A 24961-nucleotide genomic window follows, 5' to 3' on the forward strand; every position below is an offset into this window, starting at 1 on the left:
TCATACAGAATGAAGTAAGTCAGAAAGAGAAAAACAAATATCATATATTAATGCATATATGTGGAATCTAGAAAAATGGTACAGATGAACTGGTTTGCAAGGCAGAAACAGAGACACAGATGTACAGAACAAATGTATGGACACCAAGGGGGGAAAGTGGCAGCGGGGGTGGTGGTGGGATGTATTGGGAGATTGGGATTGACATATATACACTAATATGTATAAAATAGATAACTAATAAGAACCTGCTGTGTAAAAAATAAATAAATAAATAAAGTTCAAAAAAAATTTAACAAAACTAAGCCAACTGATTAAATATATCATTACAAGAAATGATTTTGGTGAGTAAATGAACAATAAAGACGTAAAAAATAAAATTAGGAAGAGTGGTGAACTTCAGAACCTAGATTCCATAATACTATCAGGATAATTTATCTTTGAGGGCTTTTTGCAGGGAAGGAGTATTGGGGTTTCACTCTTCTTTTGCTGTCATTGGCCCTTGCTTCTTACCCCACTGATGCCAGTAAAAAAGTGTAGTACTTTCTTGGAGATATTTAACTTGGGTGAGAAATTAAAGCTGAATTATCGGGGCTTCCCTGGTGGCGCAGTGGTTGAGAATCTGCCTGCCAATGCAGGGGACATGGGTTCGAGCCCTGGTCTGGGAAGATCCCACATGCCGTGGAGCAGCTGGGCCCGTGAGCCACAATTACTGAGCCTGCACGTCTGGAGCCTGTGCTCCGCAACAAGAGAGGCCGTGATAGTGAGAGGCCCACGCACCGCGATGAAGAGTGGCCCCCGCTTGCCACAACTAGAGAAAGCCCTTGCACAGAAACGAAGACCCACCACAGCCATAAATAAATAAACAAATACTTTAAAAAAAAATTTTGAGAGTATGAATTATAAAAAAAAAAAAAGCTGAATTATCTTATGTGGATAAAGATGGAGGTAGGCAGAAAATTAGTAGTAAAAATATTGTCAGTAGAAAATTATCAGGAGAAACCAGCTTGAATCTGAGAAATATCCCCGTGTGTAGGCTTTGCTAAAGCCATGGAACTATTTCCAATGTTAGGAGGTGAGGAGGTCTAAAAGGCTACCACCTGACATGTTAGGCGGTGGGCACTGGGGTTGGGGGGAATGTCTTGGTATTTCACTTAGAGCTTCAGTGTGAGAGGATTTCATGAATCTGAGTATATTCTCCTGAAGGAAATTATCACCTATACATACCTAGTAGCTGGCAACAAAAGGTGATGGAAAATAATAAGTTCAGTGCATGAGTAGGTAATGAAGAGAGATATTCCATCCCTCCTCCATGAGAGTTCAATCTTTTTTATTAAGACAATTTTATGTAGTCAATCTAGGTGTAGAATGTAATTTATATTTACTAACTTTCTATCTGTTCTCTAATATGGTCTGGGAATTAATTCATCCAGTATGGATAACATTGTAAAGGGAAACCATTTTGAGTTTTAAATAACTGATTTAAAATGGGATTTCATAAATATTAATAATTGTAATAACTGGCACTTGAATACTTACTAAGTCTCTTATGCTCTGCCATGCCTTGTACATGTGTCACCTCTTTTTGGGCTTACAAAGAACCAACAAGGTTACTATTAGCGTTCCCATTTTATACAGGAAACAGAGGCTCAGAATGTTAAATCACATGCTCATAATTACACAGCTAGTAAAAGGCAGAACCAGGAGTCATACTCAGTCTGATTCTAAGGCATAACTTCTTAACCTCTAAATTGTCTTATGAACAGCCAATGAACATTTTAAACTTTGAGACATAAAACACCTTTCAGAATATAGGTCTCCTCCTGAGACTAAATATAAATATGTACATTGACAGATAATTTCCAGGACATGTAGGCATACATGCTGCCAACCCCCATTCCCATTATTAATCCCATGTTTACTCATATAAATACTAGAATTGAGAAGCCAGAAAACTGGCCAAATCCTGTAGAGAATTAGGAAGAAATATGAAAATTGCAATAAAAAGACTTCTAAGGGCTTATCACAAAAAAAAACAAGTATTAAAAGAAAAAAGGTGGGGTACTGAATTTTTGAAAGTAATCATACATTCTGTAACAAGAAGTATGGAGTTCAATGCAACAAAACTTCAAATACAGTACCTATCATTAAACGTCACCAAAATTTTATTGTGAAAGATTTCTCTTCCCCTTAATCTTCTCCCCGTCCCACCTCACCCCATTCATCCCTTCCCTTGCCTCCTTCCTTTAGTGCCTCAAATACTTATTTAGTGCATACTATGTCCCCTGCACTGTTTTGGCTGTTTGTGATATACCAGGAAAAAAAAAAAGAAACCAAAAAACAGAACACCAGGACAAAATGAAAATCACTGTCCTCAAGGAGCCTATATTTTAGTGGGAGGACACAGATGATAAAAATGATATAACAGAAAGTGATAAATGCTATTAAAAAAATAGGGCAAGTATGGAGCTATGTGAATGACAGAGGCAGGTTGTCATTTTAAATGGGATAGTCAGGATAGCCCTCATTGAGAAAAGCATACTTAAGCAAAGCTTTAAAGGAGGTGAGGGAGTTAACCAAGTAGCTTTCAGAGGAAAGACTGTTCTAGACAGAGGAACAACCAGTGAATAGGCCCAAGACAGGAGTGTGCTTGATGAGCTTAAAGCAAGGAAGGAGACTGTGTGGCTGAATGGAGTGAGTGAGGGGGTAGAAACAGGAGATAAGGTCAAAGAGATAATGGAAGCCAAAACATATAGGGTCAAGTTGGCCTCATAAGGTCTTTGATGTTTACACTGAGAAAAATGGATAGCCAATGTAAGCTTTTGAGAGTGACATGATCCGACAGGATTTTTTTTTTAACATCTTTCTTGGAATATAATTGCTTTACAATGGTGTGTTAGTTTCTGCTGTATAACAAAGTGAATCAGCTGTACATATACATATATCCCAATATCTCCTCCCTCTTGTGTCTCCCTCCCACCCTCCTTATACCACCCCTCTAGGTGGTGACAAAGCACCGAGCTGATTTCCCTGTACTATGTGGCTGCTTCCCACTAGCTATCTACTTTACATTTGGTAGTGTATATATGTCCATGCCACTCTCTCACTTTGTCCCAGCTTACACTTCCCCCTCCCCGTGTCATCAAGTCCATTCTCTAGGTCTCCATCTTTATTCCTGTCCTGTACCTAAGTTCATCAGAACTTTTTTTTTTTTTTTTAGATTCCATATATATGTGTTAGCATACGGTATTTGTTTTTCTCTTTCTGACTCACTTCACTCTGTATGACAGACTCTAGGTCAATCCACCTTACTACAAATAGTTGAATTTCACTTCTTTTTATGGCTAATATTCCACTGTATTTATGTGCCACATCTTCTTTATCCATTCATCGGTCAATGGACACTTAGGTTGCTTCCATATCCTGGCTATTGTAAATAGTCCTGCAAAGAACACTGTGGTACATGACTCCTTTTGAATTATGGTTTTCTCAGGGTATATACCCAGTAGTGGGATTGCTGGGTCATATGGTACTTCTATTTTTACTTTTTTAAGGAACCTCCATACTGTTCTCCATAGTGGCTGTATCAATTTACATTCCCACCAACAGTGTAAGAGGGTTCCCTTTTCTCCACACTCTCTCCAGCATTTATTGTTTGTAGATTTTTAGAGGATGGCCATTCTGACGGGTGTGAGGTGATACCTCATTGTAGTTTTGATTTGCATTTCTCTAATGATTAGTGATGTTGAGCATCCTTTCATGTGTTTGTTGGCAATCTCTATATCTTCTTTGGAGAAATGTCTATTTAGGTCTTCTGCCCATTTTTGGATTGGGTTGTTTGTTTTCTTGATATTGAGCTGCATGAGCTGCTTGTATATTTTGGAGATTAATCCTTTGTCAGTTGCTTTGTTTACAAATATTTTCTCCATATCTGAGGGTTGTCTTTTCGTCTTGTTTATGGGTTCATTTGCCGTGCAAAAGCTTTTAAGTTTCATTAGGTCCCATTTGTTTATTTTTGTTTTTATTTCCATTTCTCTAGGAGGTGGGTCAAAAAGGACCTTGTTGTGATTTATGTCATAGAGTGTTCTGCTTATGTTTTCCTGTAAGCATTTTATAGTGTCTGCCCTTACATTTAGGTCTTTAATCCATTTTGAGTTTATTTTTGTGTATGGTGTTAAGGAGTGTTCTAATTTCATTCTTTTACATGTAGCAGTCCAGTCTTCCCAGCACCATTTATTGAAGAGACTGTCTTTTCTCCATTGTATATTCTTGCCTCCTTTATCAAAGATAAGGTGACCATATGTGTGTGGGTTTATCTCTGGGCTTTCTATCCTGTTCCATTGATCTATATTTCTGTTTTTGTGCCAGTACCATACTCTCTTGATTACTGTAGCTTTGTAATATAGTCTTATGTCCAGGAGCCTGATTCCTCCAGCTGCATTTTTCTTTCTCAAGGTTGCTTTGGCTGGGCTTCCCTGGTGGCACAGTGGTTAAGAATCTGCCTGCCAATGCAAGGGATACAGGTTTGAGCCCTGGCCCGGGAAGATCCCACATGCTGTGGAGCAACTAAGCCCGTGCACCACAGGCTGAGCTCTAGAGCTTGCAAGCCACAACTACTAAGCCCACATGCCACAACTACTGAAGCCTGCACGCTTAGAGTCTGTGCTCTGCAACAAGCCACGACAATGAGAAGCCCGTGCACTGCAACAAAGAGTAGCCCCTGCTCACCACAACTAGAGAAAGCCTGCGCACAGTAACAAAGACACAACACAGCCAAATATAAATAAATAAATAAATAAATAAATAAATTTACTAAAAAAAAAAAAAGACTGCTTTGGCTATTCAGGGTCTTTTGTGTTTCCATACAAATTGTGAATTTTGTTCCAGTTCTGTGAAAAATGCCATTGGTAGTTTCATAGGGATTGCACTGAATCTGTAGATTGCTTTGGGTAGTATAGTCATTTCCACAATGTTGATTCTTCCAATCCAAAAAAGTGGTATATCTTTCCATCTGTTTGTATCATCTTTAATTTCTTTCATCAGTGTCATAGTTTCTGCATACAGGTCTTTTGTCTCCCTAGGTAGGTTTATTCCTAGGTATTTTATTCTTTTTGTTGCAATGGTAAATGGGAGTGTTTCCTTAATTTCTCTTTCACATTTTTCATCACTAGTGTATAGGAATGGAAGAGACTTCTGTGCATTAATTTTGTATCCTGCTACTTTACCAAATTCATTGATCAGCTCTAGTAGTTTTCTGATAGCATCTTTAGGATTCTCCATATATAGTTATCATGTCATCTCCAGAGTGACAGTTTTACTTCTTCTTTTCCGATTTGGATTCCTTTTATTTCTTCTTCTTTTCTGATTGTCATGGCTAAAACTTCCAAAACTATGTTGAATAATAGCGGTGAGAGTGGGCAACCTTGTCTTGTTCCTGATCTTGCAGGAAATGGTTTCAGTTTTTTACCATTGAGAACGATGTTGGCTGTAGGTTTGTCATATATGTCCTTTATTATGTTGAGGTAGGTGACCTGATAGGATTAAATGAATTACCCTTACTCTGGCTGCTCTGCTAAGACCATACTGCAGTGGACAAGGGTAGAATCAAGGAAATAAGTTAGGCTTTACAATAGTCCAGGTGAGAAAGAGTGACAGATCGTAAGTAGGACTGAGAAATAGTTAAATTCTGAAAGTACTTTGTAATATAAGCATTTAATTCTATATATTTCCCTCTAAGCACTGCTTTAGCTGTATCCCATAAATTGATGTGCTGTGTATTGTTTTCATTGAATTCAAAATGATTGCTGATTTCCTCTGTGATTTTCTCTTTTGACCCATGGGTTATTTAGAAATAATTAGTTTTATTTTCTAATATTTAGGAACTTTCTAGATATCCTTCTGTTCATGATTTCTAGTTTAATTCTGTTAAAGTCCCAAACATACTTTATACAATTTCAGTTCATTTAAATGTATTAAGGTTGTATGACCCAGAAGATGATCTATCTTGGAGATAGACTCATCCACCAGAGGGCAGACAGCAGATGCAATAAGAACTACAGTTCTAGAGCCTGTGGAATGAAAACCACGTTCACAGAAAGACAGACAAAATGAAAAGGCAGAGGACTTTGTACCAGATGAAGGAACAAGATAAAACCCCAGAAAAACAACTAAATGAAGTGGAGATAGGCAACCTTCCAGAAAAAGGCAACCTTCCAGAAAAAGATTCAGAATAATGACAGTGAAGATGATCCAGGACATCGGAAAAAGAATGGAGGCAAAGATCTAGAAGATGTAAGAACTGTTTAACAAAGAACTAGAAGAATTAAAGAAAAAACAAACAGAGATGAACAATACAGTAAGTGAAATGAAAACAACACTAGAAGGAATCAATAGCAGAATAACTGAGGCAGAAGAACGGATAAGTGACCTGGAAGACAGAATGGTGGAATTCACTGCTGCAGAACAGAGTAAAGAAAAAAGAATGAAAACAAATGAAGACAGCCTAAGAGACCTCTGGGGCAACACTGAAAGCAACAACATACGCATTATAGGGGTCCCAGAAGGAGAAGAGAGAGAGAAAGGACCAGAGAAAATATTTGAAGAGATTATAGTCGAAAACTTCCCTAACATGGGAAAGGAAATAGCCACCCAAGTACAGGAAGAGTAGAGAGTCTCAGGAAGGATAAACCAAAGGAGAAACACGCCGAGACACATAGTAATCAAATTTACAAAAATTAAAGACAAAGAAAAATCATTAAAAGCAACAAGGTAAACATGACAAATAACATACAAGGGAATTCCCACAAGGTTAACAGCTGATTTCTCAGCAGAAACTCTACAAGACAGAAGGGAAAGGCATGACATATTTAAAGTGATGAAAGGGAAGACCCTACAACAAGGATTACTCTACCTGGCAACGATCTGATTCAGATTTGATGGAGAAATCAAAAGCTTTTCAGACAAGCAAAAGCTAAGAGAATTCAGCACCACCAAACCAGCTCTACAACAAATGCTAAAGGAACTTCCCTAAGTGGGAAAGAAGAGAAGAAAAGGACCTACAAAAACAAACCTAAAACAAGTAAGAAAATGGTAATAGGAATGTACATATTGATAATTACCTTAAACGTGAATGGATTAAATGCTCCAACCAAAAGACACAGGCTTGCTGTATGGATACAAAAACAAGACCCATATATATGCTGTCTACAAGAGACCCACTTCAGACCTAGGGACACATACACACTGAGAATGAGGGAATGGAAAAAGATGATCCATGCAAATGGAAATCAAAAGAAAGCTGGAGTAGCAATACTCATATCAGATAAAATGGACTTCAAAACAAAGAATGTTACAAGAGACAAGGAAGGACACTACATAATGATCAAGGGATCAATCCAAGAAGAAGATATAACAATTATAAATATATATGCACCCAACATAGGGGCACCTCAATACATAAGGCAACTGCTAACAGCTCTAAAAGAGGAAATCGACAGTAACACAACAATAGTGAGGGACTTTAACACCTCACTTACACCAATGGACAGATCACCCAAAATGAAAATTAATAAGGAAACATAAGCTTTAAATGACACAATAGACCAGATAGATTTAATTGATATTTATAGGACATTCCATCCAAAAACAGCAGATAACATTTTCTTCTCAAGTGCGCATGGAACATTCACCAGGATAGATCACATCTTGGATCAACAATCAAGCCTTGGTAAATTTAAGAAAACTGAAATCATATCAAGCATCTTTTCCAACCACAACATTGTGAGATTAGAACTAAATAACAGGGGGAAAAAAACGTAAAAAACACAAACACATGGAGGCTAAACAATACATCAGTAAATAACCAAGAGATCACTGAAGAAGTCAAAGAGGAAATCAAAAAATACCTAGAGACAAATGACAATGAAAACACAACGATCCAAAACCTATGGGATGCAGTAAAAGCAGTTCTAAGAGGCAAGTCTATAGAAATACAAGCCAACCTCAAGAAAAAAAAAACATCTCAAATAAACAATCTAACCTTCCAACTAAAGGAACTAGAGAAAGAAGAACAAACAAAACCCAAAGTTAGCAGAAGGAAAGAATCCATGAAGATCAGAGCAGAAATAAATGAAATAGAAACAAAGAAAACAATAGCAAAGATCAATAAAACTAAAAGCTGGTTCTTTGAGAAGATAAACAAAATTGATAAACCATTAGCCAGACTCATCAAGAAAAAGAGAAGGACTCAAATCAATAACATTAGAAATGTAAAAGAAGTTACAACAGACACCACAGAAATACAAAGCATGCTAAGAGACTACTACTAGTAACTCTATGCCAATAAAATGGACAACCTGGAAGAAATGGACATATCCTTAGAAAGGTATAACCTTCCAAGAATGAACCAGGAAGAAATAGAAAATATGAACAGACCAATCACAGGTAATGAAATTGAAACTGTGATTAAAAACCTTCCAACAAACAAAAGTCCAGAACCAGATGGCTTCACAGGTGAATTCTATCAAACATTTAGAGAAGAGCTAACACCCATCCTTCTCAAACTCTTCCAAAAATTGCAGACAAGGAAAACTCCCAAACTCATTTTATGAGGCCACAATCACCCTGATACCAAAACCAGACAAAGATACTTCAAAAAAAGAAAATTACAGACCAATATCACTGATGAATATAGATGCAAAAATCCTCAACAAAATACTAGCAAACAGAATACAACAACACATTAAAAGGATCATACACCATGATCAAGTGGGATTTATCCCAGGGATGCAAGGATTCTTCAGTATAGTCAAATCAATCAATGTGATACACCATATTAACAAACTGAAGAAGAAAAACCATATGATCATCTCAATAGATGCAGAAAAAGCTTCTGACAAAATTCAACCCCAATTTATGATAAAAACTCTCTAGAAAGTGGGCATAGAGGGAACCTACCTCAACATAATAAAGGCCATATACAACAAACCCACAGCAAACATCATTCTCAATGGTGAAAAACTGAAAGCATTTCCTCTAAGATCAGGAACAAGACAAGGATGTCCACTCTCACCACTATTAGTCAACATAGTTTTGGAAGTCCTAGCCATGGCAATTAGAGGAGAAACAGAAATAAAAGGAATACAGATTGGAATAGAAGAAGTAAAACTGTCAGTTTGCAGATGACATGATACTGTACATAGAGAATCCTAAAGGTGCCACCAGAAAAGTACTAGAGCTAATCAATGAATTTGGTAAAGTAGCAGGATACAAAATTAACGCACAGAAATCTCTTGCATTCCTAAACAGTAATGATGAAAAATGTGAAAGAGAAATTAAGGAAACACTCCCATTTACCACTGCAACAAAAAGAATAAAATACCTAGGAATAAATCTACCTAGGGAGACAAAAGACCTGTATGCAGAAAAGTATAAGACACTGAGGAAAGAAATTAAAGATGATACAAACAATGGAGAGATATACCATGTTCTTGGATTGGAAGAATCAACATTGTGAAAATGATTATACTACACAAAGCAATCTACAGGTTCAATGCAATCCCTATCAAATTACCAATGGCATTTTTTACAGAACTAGAACAAAAAAATCTTGAAATTTGTATGGAGACACAAAAGACCCCGAATAGCCGAAGAAGTCTTGAGGGAAAAAAACGGAGCTGGAGGAATCAGACTCCCTGACTTCAGACTATACTACAAAGCTACAGTCATCAAGACAGTATGGTACTGGCACAAAAACAGAAATATAGATCAATGGAACAGGATAGAAAGCCCAGAGATAAACCCACGCACCTATAGTCAACTAATCTATGACAAAGGAGGCAAGGATATACAATGGAGAAAAGACAGTCTCTTCAATAAGTGGTGCTGGGAAAACTGGATAGCTACATGTAAATGAATGAAATTAGAACACTCCCTAACACCATACCCAAAAATAAACTCAAAATGGATTAAAGACCTAAATGTAAGACTGGACAGTATAAAACTCTTAGAGGAAAACATAGGAAGAACACTCTTTGACATAAATCATAGCAAGATCTTTTTTGATCCACCTCCTAGAGTAACGGAAATAAAACCAAAAATAAACAAATGGGACCTAATGAAACTTAAAAGCTTTTGCAAAGCAAAGGAAACTACAAACAAGATGAAAAGACAACCCTCAGAATGGGAGAAAATATTTGCAAACAAATCAATGCACAAAGGAGTAATCTCTAAAATATATAAACAGCTCATGCAGCTCAATATTAAAAGAACAAACAACCCAATCCAAAAATGGGCAGAAGACCTAAATAGACTTTTCTCCAAAGAAGACATACAGATGGCCAAGAAGCACATGAAAAGCTGCTCAACATCACTAATTATTAGAGAAAGGCAAATCAAAACTATAATGAGGTATCACCTCACAGTAGTTAGAATGGGCACCATCAGAAAACCTACAAACAAGAAATGCTGGAGAGGGTGTGGAGAAAAAGGAACCCTCTTGCACTGTTAGTGGGAATGTAAATTGATACAGCCACTGTGGAGAACAGTATGGAGGTTCCTTAAAAAACTAAAAATAGAATTAGCATATGACCCAGCAATCCCACTACTGGGCATATACCCAGAGAAAACCATAATTCAAAAAATGTCATGTACCACAATGTTCACTGCAGCACTATTTACAATAGCCAGGTCGTGGAAGCAACCTAAATGCCCATCGACAGATGAATGGATAAGGAAGATGTGGTACATATATACAATGGAATATTAGCCATAAAAAGGAACGAAATTGGGTCATTTGTAGAGAGAGACGTGGATGAATCTAGAGACCGTCATACAGAGTGAAGTAAGTCAGAAAGAGAAAAACAAATATCGTATATTAACTCATATATGTGGAACCTAGAAAAATGGTACAGGTGAACTGGTTTGCAGGGTAGAAATTGAGACACTGATATAGAGAACAAACGTATGGACACCAAGGGGGGAAAGCAGCTGGGGTGGGGGTGGGGGTGTGGTGTGATGAATTGGGAGATTGGGATTGACATGGATACACTAACATGTATAAAATGGATAACTAATAAGAAACTGCTGTATAAAAAAATAAATAAAATAAAATGCAAAAATTCAAAAAACCGAAAAAACACTGGTAAAAAAGATGGTCTATCTTAGTGAATGTTCCTTTTGAACTGAAAAACAATGTCTATTCTACAGTTGTTGGGTGGAGTGTCCTATAATTACTAATTAAGTCAAGTTGTCAGTAATGTTTAGGTCTTTTATATCCTGAACATACTTTCTATTTGCCCTATCAATTGCTGAGAGAGGAGTGTTGATCTCCAACCATAATTGTGATTTTTTTCCTTTCTTTCTATCAATTTTTACTTCATGTAGTTTGAAGGTCTGTTGCTAGATACATACACATGTAGGATTATAATGCTTTCCTGGAGAACTGACCCTTTTATCATTATGTAATGCTCCTCTTTATCTCTGGTAATATTTATTATTCTAAAGTCTACTTTGTCAGTTATAAACATAGCTACTCAGCTTTCTTTTGATTAATATTTTCATAGCATATATTTTCCCATCTCTTTACTTTTAACTTATCTGTGTTCTATATTTAAAATGGGTTTCTTGGAGACAGCGTATAGTTGAGTCTTGCTTTCTTAGCCAATCTGGTATTCTGGGCTTTTAGATGGTGTGTTTATTTCATTTACATTTAATATAATTATTCCATGGTTAAATCAAACTCTTTCTTGCTAGCTGTTTTCTAATGTTTTATCCGTTCTTTGTTTCTTTTTTCCTTTTTCTGCCTTCTTTTGAATTCAGAGTGTTGTTTTTATTCTAGTTTATTTCTACTATGGGCTTTTACCTTTTTATAAAAAAGTCTGTCGTTGCTATATGTTTTAAAATATATGTTTAATTAATCACGTAATCATGATCTAGCTTAAAACCATATTACATCACTTCAAATGTAGTGTAAGGACCTTAAAATAGTATATGCCCAATATTTAAAAAAGAATATATACAATGTATATGTATAACAATCACTTTGCTGGACAGCAGAAATTAATACAACATTGTAAATCAACTATACTTCAATAAAAGTACTGAAAAAAATAGTATATGCCCAATTGCTCCCTCGCATCTGCTTTTGTCAGACTTATGTTTACATTTGCAATAAATATATAATACATTACTACTGTTTTTGCTTTAGATAGTTATCTCTTGAAGGAACTAAAATAAGAAAAATTAATTTTATATTACCTTGTTTTACTCCATTTCCCATACTCTTCATTTCTTGATGTAGATCCAGGTTTATGGTTGGTCTCATATTCCTTTTTGCCTGAGGAACTTCCTGAATTCTGAATATATTTTGAAGGTAGAGCCAATGAGGTTTCCAGACGTACTGGATATAGCCTTTGAGAGAAAGCAAAGTCAAGTATGACCTCAATGCTGATAAATCAAAATAACAGCACCAAATAATTTTTCAAAAATGCATTTAGGGGGACGTCCCTGGTGGTCCAGTGGGTAAGACTCCAAGCTCCCATTGCAGGAGTCCCGGGTTTGAACCCTGGTCGGGGAACTAGATCTCTCATGCATGCCACAAGCTAAGAAGCCCACGTGCCACAACGAAGACATGGCGCAGCCTAGTATTTTTTAAAAATTAAAAAAAAACTTTAAAAAATGCATTTAGGAAGAGATACTAGTGTGAAAACAAATTCAACTCTAAAAGAATACAACTTGATACACCTAATGTATTTTATAATCTGATATCTGCCATGGATTTTTCTGCCTCTCAAAGTTCCAGTTTCAAAGACCTGTAGAAGTTCTGGTGGGGGGGGAACCACAGATCCTGTCTGTGTGACTCCTGTATATATATATATATGCCTACTTTCTTTCCTCCTTGTCAACCTGGATGCAAAACTCAATCCCTTCACCAGTTTCAACAAGAAATCTACTCCTCCCACATTTACCAGGTTTCCTCATCTTTCTTTCACTTTCTCATGTGGTCTTTGTTCCCTCTCTATGAAATTGCTTCCTGTGAATTTTGAATTCCTCTTATTTTGTGTAGAATATAAAGATCTCCTACACTCAGCATTATATACACGAAACTGCTTAGGGAGGTTATCAGAATAAAGGAGGCTTCAGGAGCTGCCTTTCTTAGAAATTTAGGTATATAAATACACCATACTGTTCTAGGTAAAGTTCACCTGGAATTTGCATGCAGGAGGTTTATCAGAAGTGCTCTTGAAAACAGAAGTGCTCTTTGAAGGAGCAAGGGAAGCTAGATTGAGTAAAGGTAGAATTTGAAATGAGATACAGTTGAAACAGTAGTCTCAGTGAATGCCACAGAGATCCCTCAAGAATGAGATGATCCTACAAAGATGTCCCACATTAAGGAATGTACCCCACAACAATCAATCATCAGATATGGCTGCCCCCAGGAACTAGAGCTGAGACTTGAGCATGGCAGTTTCCTTCAGCTGAGGGCAATTCCCAGAGTTGGATGCAACTGTAAGTAATCAGTAGTCAAAACTCCCAGCATCTGGGACCATGAAGCCTTAATCAGGAAGGGGAATCTAGGAGGTCTCCAAATGCATCCACTACAATCCATCCCATGCCATTTAGTTCCACTTGCTTTGCACAGTATATTCCCTCCACAAGGAAACAACTCCTCCAGGATTATAATTCTCCTCCTTTCCTCGGAAAGCTTTTAGAGGAAGTTTAGTGGGACAAACTAGTGTTGGCCTCCTTCTCCCTTTCTCCTTCCTCCCCCACCCTCAGCGGCCCTCACCCCTCCAACTATTATCTAGGCTGCACCTGATATTTATAGTCTCCCTCATCTATTAACCTCATCTACTAGAGTTCACCCACCCTTGACAATCAATGGGTAGTTAGCTGGTCTCCAGCACTTACTTGGTGGATGACCCAGGCCCCTTTCCCTGAGGGGGTCTGGGCCCATAGTTGCTGTGCCCTTTTCAGGTTGTGGCTTCTGCACATGTCCATTTACCATTAAAACTGGTTAGATCAATACCAGGAACCCCCTTCCCTTCACCCTCTTCTCTAAGCAGATCACTTGTGTGCCAAGTGTATTATATTTAATGTGCCATTAAAAACCTACAGGATGTAGAGTTGTGGGGATGGGAAGAACAAGTTCCCCAAATGGGCCATTGGAAGTGATAATAAGCATAGTCCCTTCTCCTTGCAACCCTTAGTTCCCAGATCCACGTATTTTCCCTTGGGGAATACAGCAGCACATAATGGTTGATGATTTAGGGTGTGCTCTTGATTCCGTAGGCTGAAGGTATATACCACATTCTTGCACAGTATAATTTCCAACTTTCCACCTTAGGTGTACACCTTCAAAAAGCCATTCCATCACTATCAGGCCAGCAGAATCAGGGTGGTAAAATGTGATAGGACCAGTGAATCTCATGGTCAGATGCCTACTGTCACACCTCATTTGACATAAAGTGCATTGCTTGGGCCAATGAAATTTATGTAGGATCACATATTGGTAGATCAAACATTTTGTTTGCTCATGGATAATGGTGCAGCCTATGAGTCTAATGAGCAGGAAAGGCAATCATATAGAGAATACCACTCAAAATAAATTTCTGCCTCTCGAGATTTCACAGACACAGTGTCATCAACTTTGTCTAGTTGGTCCCCTCAAGGTACGGTGCCATATTAGAGGGCAGCATTAGTCTTGCTGCTGGTAGGTTAGATGATCGGCAGCAGCAGTATTAGGTCTGCTCTGGTGAGTCCACGTTGTTGGGCTCATGCCCAGCCTCCATCCTTGTCTCCATAGTTTCTCCTGTATAAACCCTTTGTGCAACACTGGAGTGACTTTCAACAAAGACTGGCTAAGTTATTCTACATGGTTATTTAGTGCCCCTTCAACAGATTCTCTCTGGTGGGCATTTTGATGTGAATCAAAGATATCCACACTTTATGCCCATGTTTATATGTCAATTCACATACCTCTTCTCAAAAACTCTCACTCTTCTTTCTCATTCCAAGCCCCTGAACAATTAACCAAACCGTTTGTCACTGCTAATGAGTCCATGTATAATTTTATATCAACCTGCTTCTCTTCTGACACAAAATAGATAATCATGCACACACCCAAACCTCCGCCAATGGTGAGAGACTGTCCCTCACTGCTGTCTTTCAAGGCTACCCTGAGTGAGGCTTTTGGGCGAAAGTCCAAATTGTGTATCAGTTGTCTACTGTTGTGTAACAAACTACCCCAAAACCAAGTGGTTTAAAACAACAACAGTTTATTATTTCTTAAAGTGAGATGACAAACATGGCCAAGGATGGAGACAAATGAAATGGAACGAAGGTGAGTCATAAAATGAGGACGTCTAGTACAGTGATCGTGATACCACCATCAACAAACAATGGCATGACGGGGGATAGAGACTGAGCTAGACAATAAAGTTTTAAGTAAACATAGGAGATAAAGAAGAAATCTTTATGCTTCCTACTAAACAAAACCAGAATTCCTTACCTTTGTCTTCAGGCCTCTCCTCACTTTAGACTCTCTTTTCCTGTTAAATATTCTCCTCCGGTGCCAATTTTAAAAGACCCTATCAGAAACCATTGTGAGGAAACGGCCTTCTACCTACTGCCTTCATGTTATCCCTTCATCCTGGAGTTTCCCTTCTACTCCATCACACTCCAACCCTTTGTGAAATACTTAATTACTTTTTCTGATCCAACTCAAATTCTTTTTCCGAAGTAAGCCACGACATATGTAAACAAACAAATGGAGCCTCCATGAAGAAACTCCTGTTAAGAATAAACCTTCCCTCCCCTGAACCCACTGAAATCCTTAAAAGCAGCGTCTAACCCTTACTGACCTTTATTCTGCTGCACAAAGCACGTACAGGTGTTTACGGTTTAATGATTGAATGACTCAGCACCTTCATGCTTAGGCCGTACAGCCTTGTATGATACTTTGGAGTCATTTATCATTTCTGTAAGTTAAAATCCCTTTGAAGTCAGAGACCAGGTCATAATTTTGACTTTCTTAGCATGTAGCAAAGTGTCGCGACACTTAGTATCAAAATGTTTAAGTTAATTTGTTATGGGAATTACTGCTAATCAAGGACACGTGAAAAGGGAAGGTGCTCTGTTATAAGAACAGCCTCAGTGGATTCCATGAATCCACTTTTGAAGGTGGAATGGCCCTTTAGAGATGTCTTGAGAATCAAGGTAAGGGGGACGAATCTTTGTATTCTGTATGACCCAGGCATTGAATGTGTGCTGCATCCCAGGAAGAGGGCATAACTTTGAGTGAAGCCGCTTCCTTGAGCCAGGGGCAGTGCCTGAAGAAGAACACAGCTGTGAGCTGTCAGCATCCAAAATTCCAGTCAACTTGGAGAGAACTTGGTTCTAGAAGGGGATGTGGGTGTGCACAATAGCATCAAATACAGCATCCTGAGGGGGAAATGGAGCCTCTCGCTCACCTTCTGTACAAATCCTCTTCTGAGGCATGCGTGAAAAAACAGGACTGAATTTACTTTTGGCACCTAAGCCTCAAACTCCTTTGTGAGCCCAAACAACTCTTTTTTTTTTTTTTTCCCTTTGAGGATTTGAATTGGCACCTGAGCGACTTATTTCTGACTCTGCCCTGTCACTTGGATACTGGGAAGGTTTTTCACACTCACCTACACAGTGCTAGTCACTTGTGCCAATACCGCTGCTGCCCCAGCCTAATCAGGCAGGGTCTTCCTGCATCAGCAGCCATCTCTGTGGCATATTGCTTTCTGGGTGTTATACAGTTGTCCCTAGCCTGAAAATCACAGCTTTAGAGAATATGGGCCTGAAAAAAAAATTCCCACCAGCGTCCTCTATCATCTTTTCCACTCTCAGAATCAAGGCTGACTTTTGGGTTAATGACTTCTACATACAAGGAAGGAGCATCAGCTTCTGTTGTCTTCAGCCCTTACATGCACGATCTCTGCCTCCTACAAGAAGAAGGAGCCAGAGTATCTATTGGGCAATTTTGCTTGCAGGGATTAGCTGTCTCCTTGGTTCCTCCTTGTTTTCTGCTCTTAGTTTCTGGATGGCTAAGGAAAGTCTCCCATAGCAAGTGTTGTTTGCTTAGAAATACCCATCTTTTCTATAACAACATTTTAAAAGGGGTGGGGAGGAAGATACTTCCACCTGGCAACCTATGCATTAAAAATGTACCATATAAATGAGTAGCTCCTAAGTTAAAGGTGGATGGTCCCAGCTGTTCTCTCTGAGATCAGGCTTCATACACTAAGTTAATGGACACAGTCTCTCACCAGGTTTTCTGAGTTTTAGACCCGAGCTGGAAGTTGGAAACAACTTCCTGGGACCTTACTTACAGGGAAGTTGATTTTACTGGGAAGGCTGTTAAACCAGCATCCTCGGCTGCAACTCCCCAAATCTCTACTAAGGTCTCCAGTTCAAGTCTGCCATTTGGTTGGGTTCCATCAAGACAGCATCTGTCACCTTTCTCTCTCCTCTTCTTGAATAAATCTTTACTAACAAGGTGAATTTAGATCTCCCATTCTAAAGCTTCTCCAATAATGCCTTACTGTATGTCGCTCTTGTAATAACATGCTTTGACTGAATCTGATTTTCCAAACTGTTCAATAGCACCTTGTCATATGGCTCATTGCAAAAGACTCTCTAGCATTAACACATTTCCAGAGAACTTTTCTCCTTCCTGTTGGTGCATGGTAGGGGAGCAGATGTACCAGTCTCTGCAACTTTCAACATTATCAAGTACACCTGTCGATGCTGTCAAGTATTTCGTCACAGAGGTTAAGCTCTGGCAGGACTGAAAACACGTGTACCTCCTAATGCCAAGCCTGTAAATTTTCTTTTAATCTCCCTCACATCTCTGCCTCTGAAACCTGCCACTATTGCAACACAGCATGCTCTCTTCAAACTCACAATCCCGCTGTCTGTTCCCTAAAATTGGACTGCTTGAGAATGCAAGCTAGTGTATGGTTAACAAATTAGCAGCCTCTGATGGGGATTCCAAAGCTTGCTGACAAATGATTCAACAGTAGATGTCCTACATCTGGGGGACTCTGTCTCAACAAATGGAGGTTGGTAGGGGACTTTGGTCAGGCAAACTCACAATGGCCATGTACACACTTCCCCTTCCAAACGGAATGTTATATTTTAGAGTCTGTTGAGGTAAACTTCAAAGAAAAAATCCTCATTTGAAACTTGGGTTGGTTTTGGCTTATGTAATGGTATGATAGCTTGCTTTTTGTTTAAAATATTCAATCTTGTACAGTGTATCCCTATACAAAAACTGAAAATTTGACCTAAGAGCAGACCTCTACTTTGGGTTCCCTATGAGACTGTTTAAAATTCTCAGAAGGGCTGTTGCTCAACTGAAAATAGAGATGCCGTGAGGCACATCCTAAAAATCCATAGAAGGCTTTTGAAAGGGTCTCTGAGAAATCACCTTAAATCTTTCTATGTCTTAAGAAAGGATTTTACAGTTATACATTTTGCTTCATATTTACCCTAAGACCATGTTTCCTGATAGCACCCTGGATTTACTCTTTGCCCTGAGGCTCTTCTTTACTTTTGAGAGTCTTCTTCTGGGAGAGACTAGGGATGAGAATTGGTTTTATTTTTAAACCTAGCAAAGCAAGGGCCATTTGTACTTGTTCTACATTCTGCTTGAAAATGGAATAATTTCTATTTTAACTTATATCTCTTTATCTTCATTTTATGATAGTAGCTAGAAAACCTTAATTGTCACTTTCAACATTTAGCCTAGAAATATCCTTATCCAGATCAATTAGTTCACTAGGTGCAGTTCTATATTCTGCAGTGATAGTTTTCATAAACTTCCCACCACTACATATCCAAGGTCTTCTATCTTCCAGCCCCCAATAACATTTCACTCACTCTCCTTCAGGCCTTCATTGACAGTCACTTTGATGCTCACTGGTCCTGGTAACACCCTAGTTCCAGGTAACAAAATCTGTTACTTTTGCTACATAGCAAATCCACCTAAAACCTACTTATATAAAACATGCATTTCATTTTGCTCATGATTTTGTCTGACAGGAATTTTAGGAAGGGTTCAGCTGGGCAAATCCTGCCTGCAGTCTTTCATGCAGTTGTTGTCAAATGTTGGCCAGGGCTACAGTCATCTGAAGGCTCAGCTGGGCTGGATGTCCACGAAGGCTCCCTCTCACGGCTGGCAGTCGACACTAGCTGTCAACTGGGAGCTGAGCTCTGCTCTCCACTGAAGCACATACAGGTGGCCCCTACATCTGGCTTAGTTTCCTCACATCTTGGAAGCTTTGGGTAGGTGGAATTCTAACACAGCAACTCAGGGCTTCAAGTGTGAGTGTTCACTGAGGTTGGATGAGTTTCTGTAAATGCACTTTTTACATATCATACAAAGTTACAGACTGGAAAAAGGCCTTAAAAGCCTTCATTATTGTCCCTTAACACCCCTACCTAACAAGTTACCATATTTACAAGTAGAAATATCTTCTGAGAAATGTCAGGCATCTTGTTTGAATCCTCTGAAACAAAACAATTTCTGTGATGCGTGTAGAGTTATGCCAAGAAGTCCATCTGCCAGCCAGAATTTCATCCTTTAAATACCTTGTTATGGCAGCACAAAAGAACACAATGAGCTTTGTTTAGAGTGTCAGTCTTCCATCTCCGGGCTAAAAGGATTAGGTCTAAATTGCACATCATTACATAAGACCACATGAAAATGTTTGCTTCTTTTGTCCTTAAAAGTACTTCATGGTGTTTTATAAAAAGCCAAAAAAAATGTTAATTGAACTAAAGAAATCTATTCAGAAGGTCATAAGCAGTAGATTTGCCAGGCATTCTAATTTATGTTATTATTTGTTTAACACACAAAAGTCAGGGGAATTTTCAAATATAATCATTTGTTGGATATGGCAGGGGGTTGAGGAGAGCTCATATAGCGTGATGATTCAAAGTAAGCATTTTGGAGTCAGATCTGGTTTTAGCCTCTCTGGTTAAAAAGTATGACTAGAAAATTTACTTAACCTCTCTGTGGCTCATTTCCCTCATTTGTAACATGGAGATAAAAGTATTCACCTTCTAAGGTTGTTTTAAGGGTTAAATTAAATAACACATGTAATTTACTTACCAGGGCTTGGCACACAGTAGATATATAGTTAACAAGTCAGATAAGAGTGAGCATACACTTTCAATAGGTCGTGTGTGTGTGTGTGTGTGTGTGTGTGTGTGTGTGTATGAAAGAGAGAGAGGGAGAAGGGAGAAGTGGAGAAGGAGAGGGAGGCAGGAAGGCAGAGAAAGAGAATGAGGGAAATTGAGGGAGAGGGAGGGAGAATATTTTGGGAAGGGCATATAGATAACATTGTTGGAAATGCAGTATACATGTGATGGTTATTTGTTAATGCTAATTTACTTGTTGAAGAGATTTTGAATTTTGAAGATGTTGGAATGGAAAAGGAACGGAATGTCAGGAAGTATTTGGAGATTATCTGACTTTGAGAGAGTCACTTGTCTCCTGTACACAGGACAAAGCAGGAAGTTGGAAACATTTCTCACCTCCTCCTCCTCCTTCTGTTCTCATGTCAGTTCTAATTTTGTACCCAGCCCCTCTCCCAGCACTTCTATGCACCTGCAGTCAGAGGTTGTCCTTTGAACAAGACTCAGCTGTCTACTAGGTGAAACAGTTGGAAAGCCACTAGGCCATTACAATGTCACTGCAAATAACTTAGAGGTATTTTCATATTATTATGGGAGAAAAGCCCAGTCTAATATACAAACAAAAGCGAACTTTCCTAAGGAACAAGAGTTGCAGAAGGAGTGAAAGAAAGATTTTGAGGTAGGCAAGGCCTTGCCTCGCTTTTCAGATGAACTGGTGAGGTCATTCCTGTTTTAATCTGTTGAGTTAGGCCATTTGGAAGAAATGCACTCTGCAATATAATGCGGTAATCTTGCCATTATTAATTAGAATAATAAGTTCCATTGCTTAAGGCTTATTTCTATAGTGGTTTTGCTCAAAAAGTAATATTCAGCTTAGCCATGTAAGTAAAAAAAAAATAGGGTATCAGTGGCCAGTTTCCAGGTTTTTCAAAAAAAATAGAATTTTTATTTTACATTAATACAGGTCTGTTCAAAAGCAATTCTGTTAACACCCTTCAAATAACCTTTTAAAATATTACTTATGAATCTATGCACCTTGATAAAATGTTTCCTGTTTTTCATTTCCCCAAGGCTAAAGTGACACAATTATTAGCTTTTGATAGGGTTAAACAATAACTACCCATGCTTACCTCTGTGAAAGAATGGAAAATAAATACACCTTGAAGCGTTGTAATGGTTGAAAAGATTCCCATACTTCAGTTCCTTCTTATGTTTCTTTTTCCTAGAACAGCACAGGGAGATTTAAATGAATCTTTTAAATAATTTTCTCCTCTACTTCTCATGCTGAGTAAAGTCCTTTCTGTCTCTAAATGTTAACAATATCATCCTTTTTAATGGGGACCCTCTTTAATCCTGTGTAGTAGTAGTTATAGTGTACCAGGAACATTCTATCAATAGATGCTGGGGATATACCAGTAAACAAAACAGATAAAAATTCCTGCCATTATAGAGTCTATGGTCTAGTGGGGCAGGGGGGGTGGTGGGGAGACAGAAAATGAACACTATAAGTATCGAATGTGGTAATAAATGATAGAAAATTAAGGCAGGAAGGGAATAGGGAGTGTCAGTGGGGTTGGGCAGGGGTTGTGGTTTCAGATAGGGTGGTCAGAGAAGGGTTCTTGAGAAGATGACATTTAAGGAAAGATGTGCAGGAAGTAGAGGAGATGCTGTGTTTTAAAGAATAGTTGGCAGGCCAAGTAGAGTCAGTTAAGGGGAGAACAGTAAGAAATGAGAGGTAAGAGGGGCCCAGTCTGGTAGTCTATTGTAAGGACTTTGACTTTTATTACATTAAATGTCGTTACAAGTAGGAAATGGGAAGCCATTACAGGTATGTCTACATCTTCTGCCTCTCAAGATTCATTCTTCACCCTGCTCTATCCTATTCTCTGGCTCAGGGAAGCTGAGTTGTATTTTCCTATTTTTCCTCAGGACCAATCACATTTCTCCCTTTCGGTTACCTTCCTCCTCTTTCAATTATCCAAGTGTTCCCTCTGTCAGAGAAGCAGAGACCCAACTACCTGTATTTCTCAACAGCAGCCCTAAGCCCACTGTTGCCAGTGCCGGGAGCCTACCTAAAATACATATCTCTTGGCTTCCCTCAAGACGTTCAATCAGTATCTCTGGGATTGGGGTCCAAGAATCTGCATGTTTAACAAGTTTCCCAGGTCAGTTCTTTCTTACTGGAGGCTTAAAAACTAGAATCCTGGATTATGGAAACCTTACCCTTCTGATGGGAATTTGGGCAAGTTCCTTATACTGGCCTCAATTTTTTTCTTAGCTCCAAAAATGAGAACTCAGAAATATTCAGTTTGACTGACTGTACTCTGCTAAACTTTTATTTCTATTTTCAGTCAATGCTTATAAAATACTTTATTTTGTAAAATATTTCATCATTACTGTCCGTAAAAATTATTTTGCAGAGTCCTCATCAACCTGTGTCATATGAGATTTAGTGTCTTGCTTGCAAATTTATAAGCTGTAGAAGGATTACCTGTGACTTCTATATTTTTTGTGTAAGAGCATTGATTTTATTTTTATTTAAATTTTAGTATTTCCCATGATGAATCATTTTTCAACATTATATTGCATTAGAAATAAAGGTACTCGAAAGTTACTAATAAATGCTATATATCATGCTATGTTTTGTGTTGTTTGAATTGGTAGCACTGAACTTTGAGGACTTTCTCAGAGTTACGGAAGGGAAATGACTCTATGACTTAGACTGTTATAGAATTTGTGATGAGGAATTCACACTTCCCAGTAGCTTATGCAGCACTGTTTTCACATTACATCCAATCTTCTGTGAAGAGAGACACTAGATTGATGTTTTCCAGAGTATTTCTGTTACTCTCCAGAGTTAGGTACTTTTAAACAAATATTGGCCTTTCAGTTTGTTTGCACATTTCATAGGTAATTTCCCCTATGCCAGAATTTGCTATTTCAAGATACTGAGGCAAACAAGACTGCTAGAAATAAAAAACAAGGGAGGCACTTTCATGTACCAAGCATACGATGGTAAATATCTACTCGAGTAGCTGAATCCAATCCCTCCAAAGAAGGTTGGTTCATTTGGCCTCTTAGAATAATGTTGAACCTTTTCCTAGCAGAGATATGGCGTGGTATTCGATTGAGGAAGCTGCACAGTGCATTTGGCCAAGACCTAAGGTTAAGCCTGCCTTTTAAGCTGGAGAGGATCAGATGGAGTCTTTATGGCCACTCTGGATGGACTGTGTTTACAGCGAATACTGAAAAGCATGCATTTCCTCTCAAATACTAGGATCTGCAGCTGCTGGTTAAAAATACATCCAAATGGATGCCAAAAGCTGAAGCAATGGTCCATACATTTTAAGAATATAAGAAGAAAAGCTTGTGATTCTTTTATAATTGCATTGCACATAATAAATGTCTTAGAAAAGATTCTTGCAGAATTTCTGCTTCTCTATGCATTTGGTTAAATTAAATCAATCTGTTTAACAGGAATGAATTTTTCAGAAAGATAAAGAGATTTTTAACTTTTCAAAATAATTGTGCATTTTTCTTTGTTAGTGAAAAAGGCATACAAAAGCTCTAAATATTAGACATATTAGATGATAAATGAGGTTTTATCTATAAAAAAAGAAGAAGAGTAATTTTATATTATATGCCTCAAGAGCCTTTTTTTTACATTACTTTAGATTTTTATGTAAGGATTACATAGGAGTTTGGAAATCCTAAATCTGAAAAGGACCTTGAAAGTTATTTAGTTCAGAAATGTTAACAACAACAACAATGATGTTAATAATATAGCTAACCTTTGAGCACTTACCATTTGCTGGGCACTGTTTTAAGAAGCTTTACATATGTAATCTTAGTCAATCCTCAAAATAACCCTATGATGTAAATATTATTAACTTCATTTGACAGATAAGAGAACTGAGACACAAAATGTTTAACAAATCTGCCTGAGGTCATGGAGATAGCAAGTGGACGAGTCAGTTAGAAAGCTGAAGAAACACTTACAAAATTATCCCAGCCAGTTCTGTCCATGGAAAGTGTACACAGCTGTCAAGGAATGTGATCTGAAGGTGCCAGAAGGTCTACCCAAATACATCACCTTCAACAGTTTACGACACTGCCTCAAGTTCTCACCAACAGAGAAAGTGCTTCGTGTGAAGATAATCCCTCCAAAAGGTTATATTTTAAAAAATATTACCTAAGAAGAATTGCCCATAAATGATAGCATGACCAGATTGACACATTTTAGGGAGAATTGGATGATAAAAGGAAAAAAGAAAAGAGCTGCTGAAAGTAAACACCATAACAGACACTCTTGGTCAATCTTGGCAAAATGGCGGGCGTGGGGGGAGGGAATGAAGACAAAATTCATCCAATTTGGCTTTAGTTGGATAGTTCGATATGGAAATTATCTATCTTAAAATGTCTTCTCATTTGGGAGATAGTCATACTTGATAGTTAAAACTTTACCATTTGCACTGCTAAAGTCTGATTAACAGCAAAAATTATCTCTGTATAACATATTTTCCTTACCACTGCCTTTTTGAACAGAGATTCTTAAATAAGTGTCCCACATACAGACCCCTATTAATATATTAAACTTCAAGTATGTATGGAAGAATGCAAAGCACCCTAAGAAGATTATCCAAAGAGTTCATCAGATTCTCACAAGTACAGTTGGTCCTCCATATCTGTGGGTTCTGCATCCATAGATGCAACCAGCCACGGGTCAAAAATATTTGAAGAAAAAAATTCCAGAAAGTTCCAAAAAGCAAAACTTGAATTTGCTACATGCCTGGCA

The 24961-nt window shown here is 38.1% G+C and overlaps 1 long non-coding RNA gene across 3 annotated transcripts in view; it reads right to left on the reverse strand.

The window, feature by feature from the left end:
* LOC132369068 (uncharacterized) overlaps positions 1-24961 on the reverse strand; it is a 199033-nt gene that overhangs the window by 115346 nt on the left and 58726 nt on the right. For all 3 annotated transcript variants that reach the window (XR_009504239.1, XR_009504241.1, XR_009504240.1), the window contains exons 5-6: positions 21297-21388; positions 12253-12405 (exon numbers count right to left, since the gene is read on the reverse strand). This is a non-coding gene — a long non-coding RNA (uncharacterized LOC132369068). The remainder of the gene's footprint in view (positions 1-12252; positions 12406-21296; positions 21389-24961) is intronic.

The sequence above is a fragment of the Balaenoptera ricei genome, chromosome 7 (assembly GCF_028023285.1).
Source record: "Balaenoptera ricei isolate mBalRic1 chromosome 7, mBalRic1.hap2, whole genome shotgun sequence".
NCBI classification, from domain to species: domain Eukaryota; kingdom Metazoa; phylum Chordata; class Mammalia; order Artiodactyla; family Balaenopteridae; genus Balaenoptera; species Balaenoptera ricei.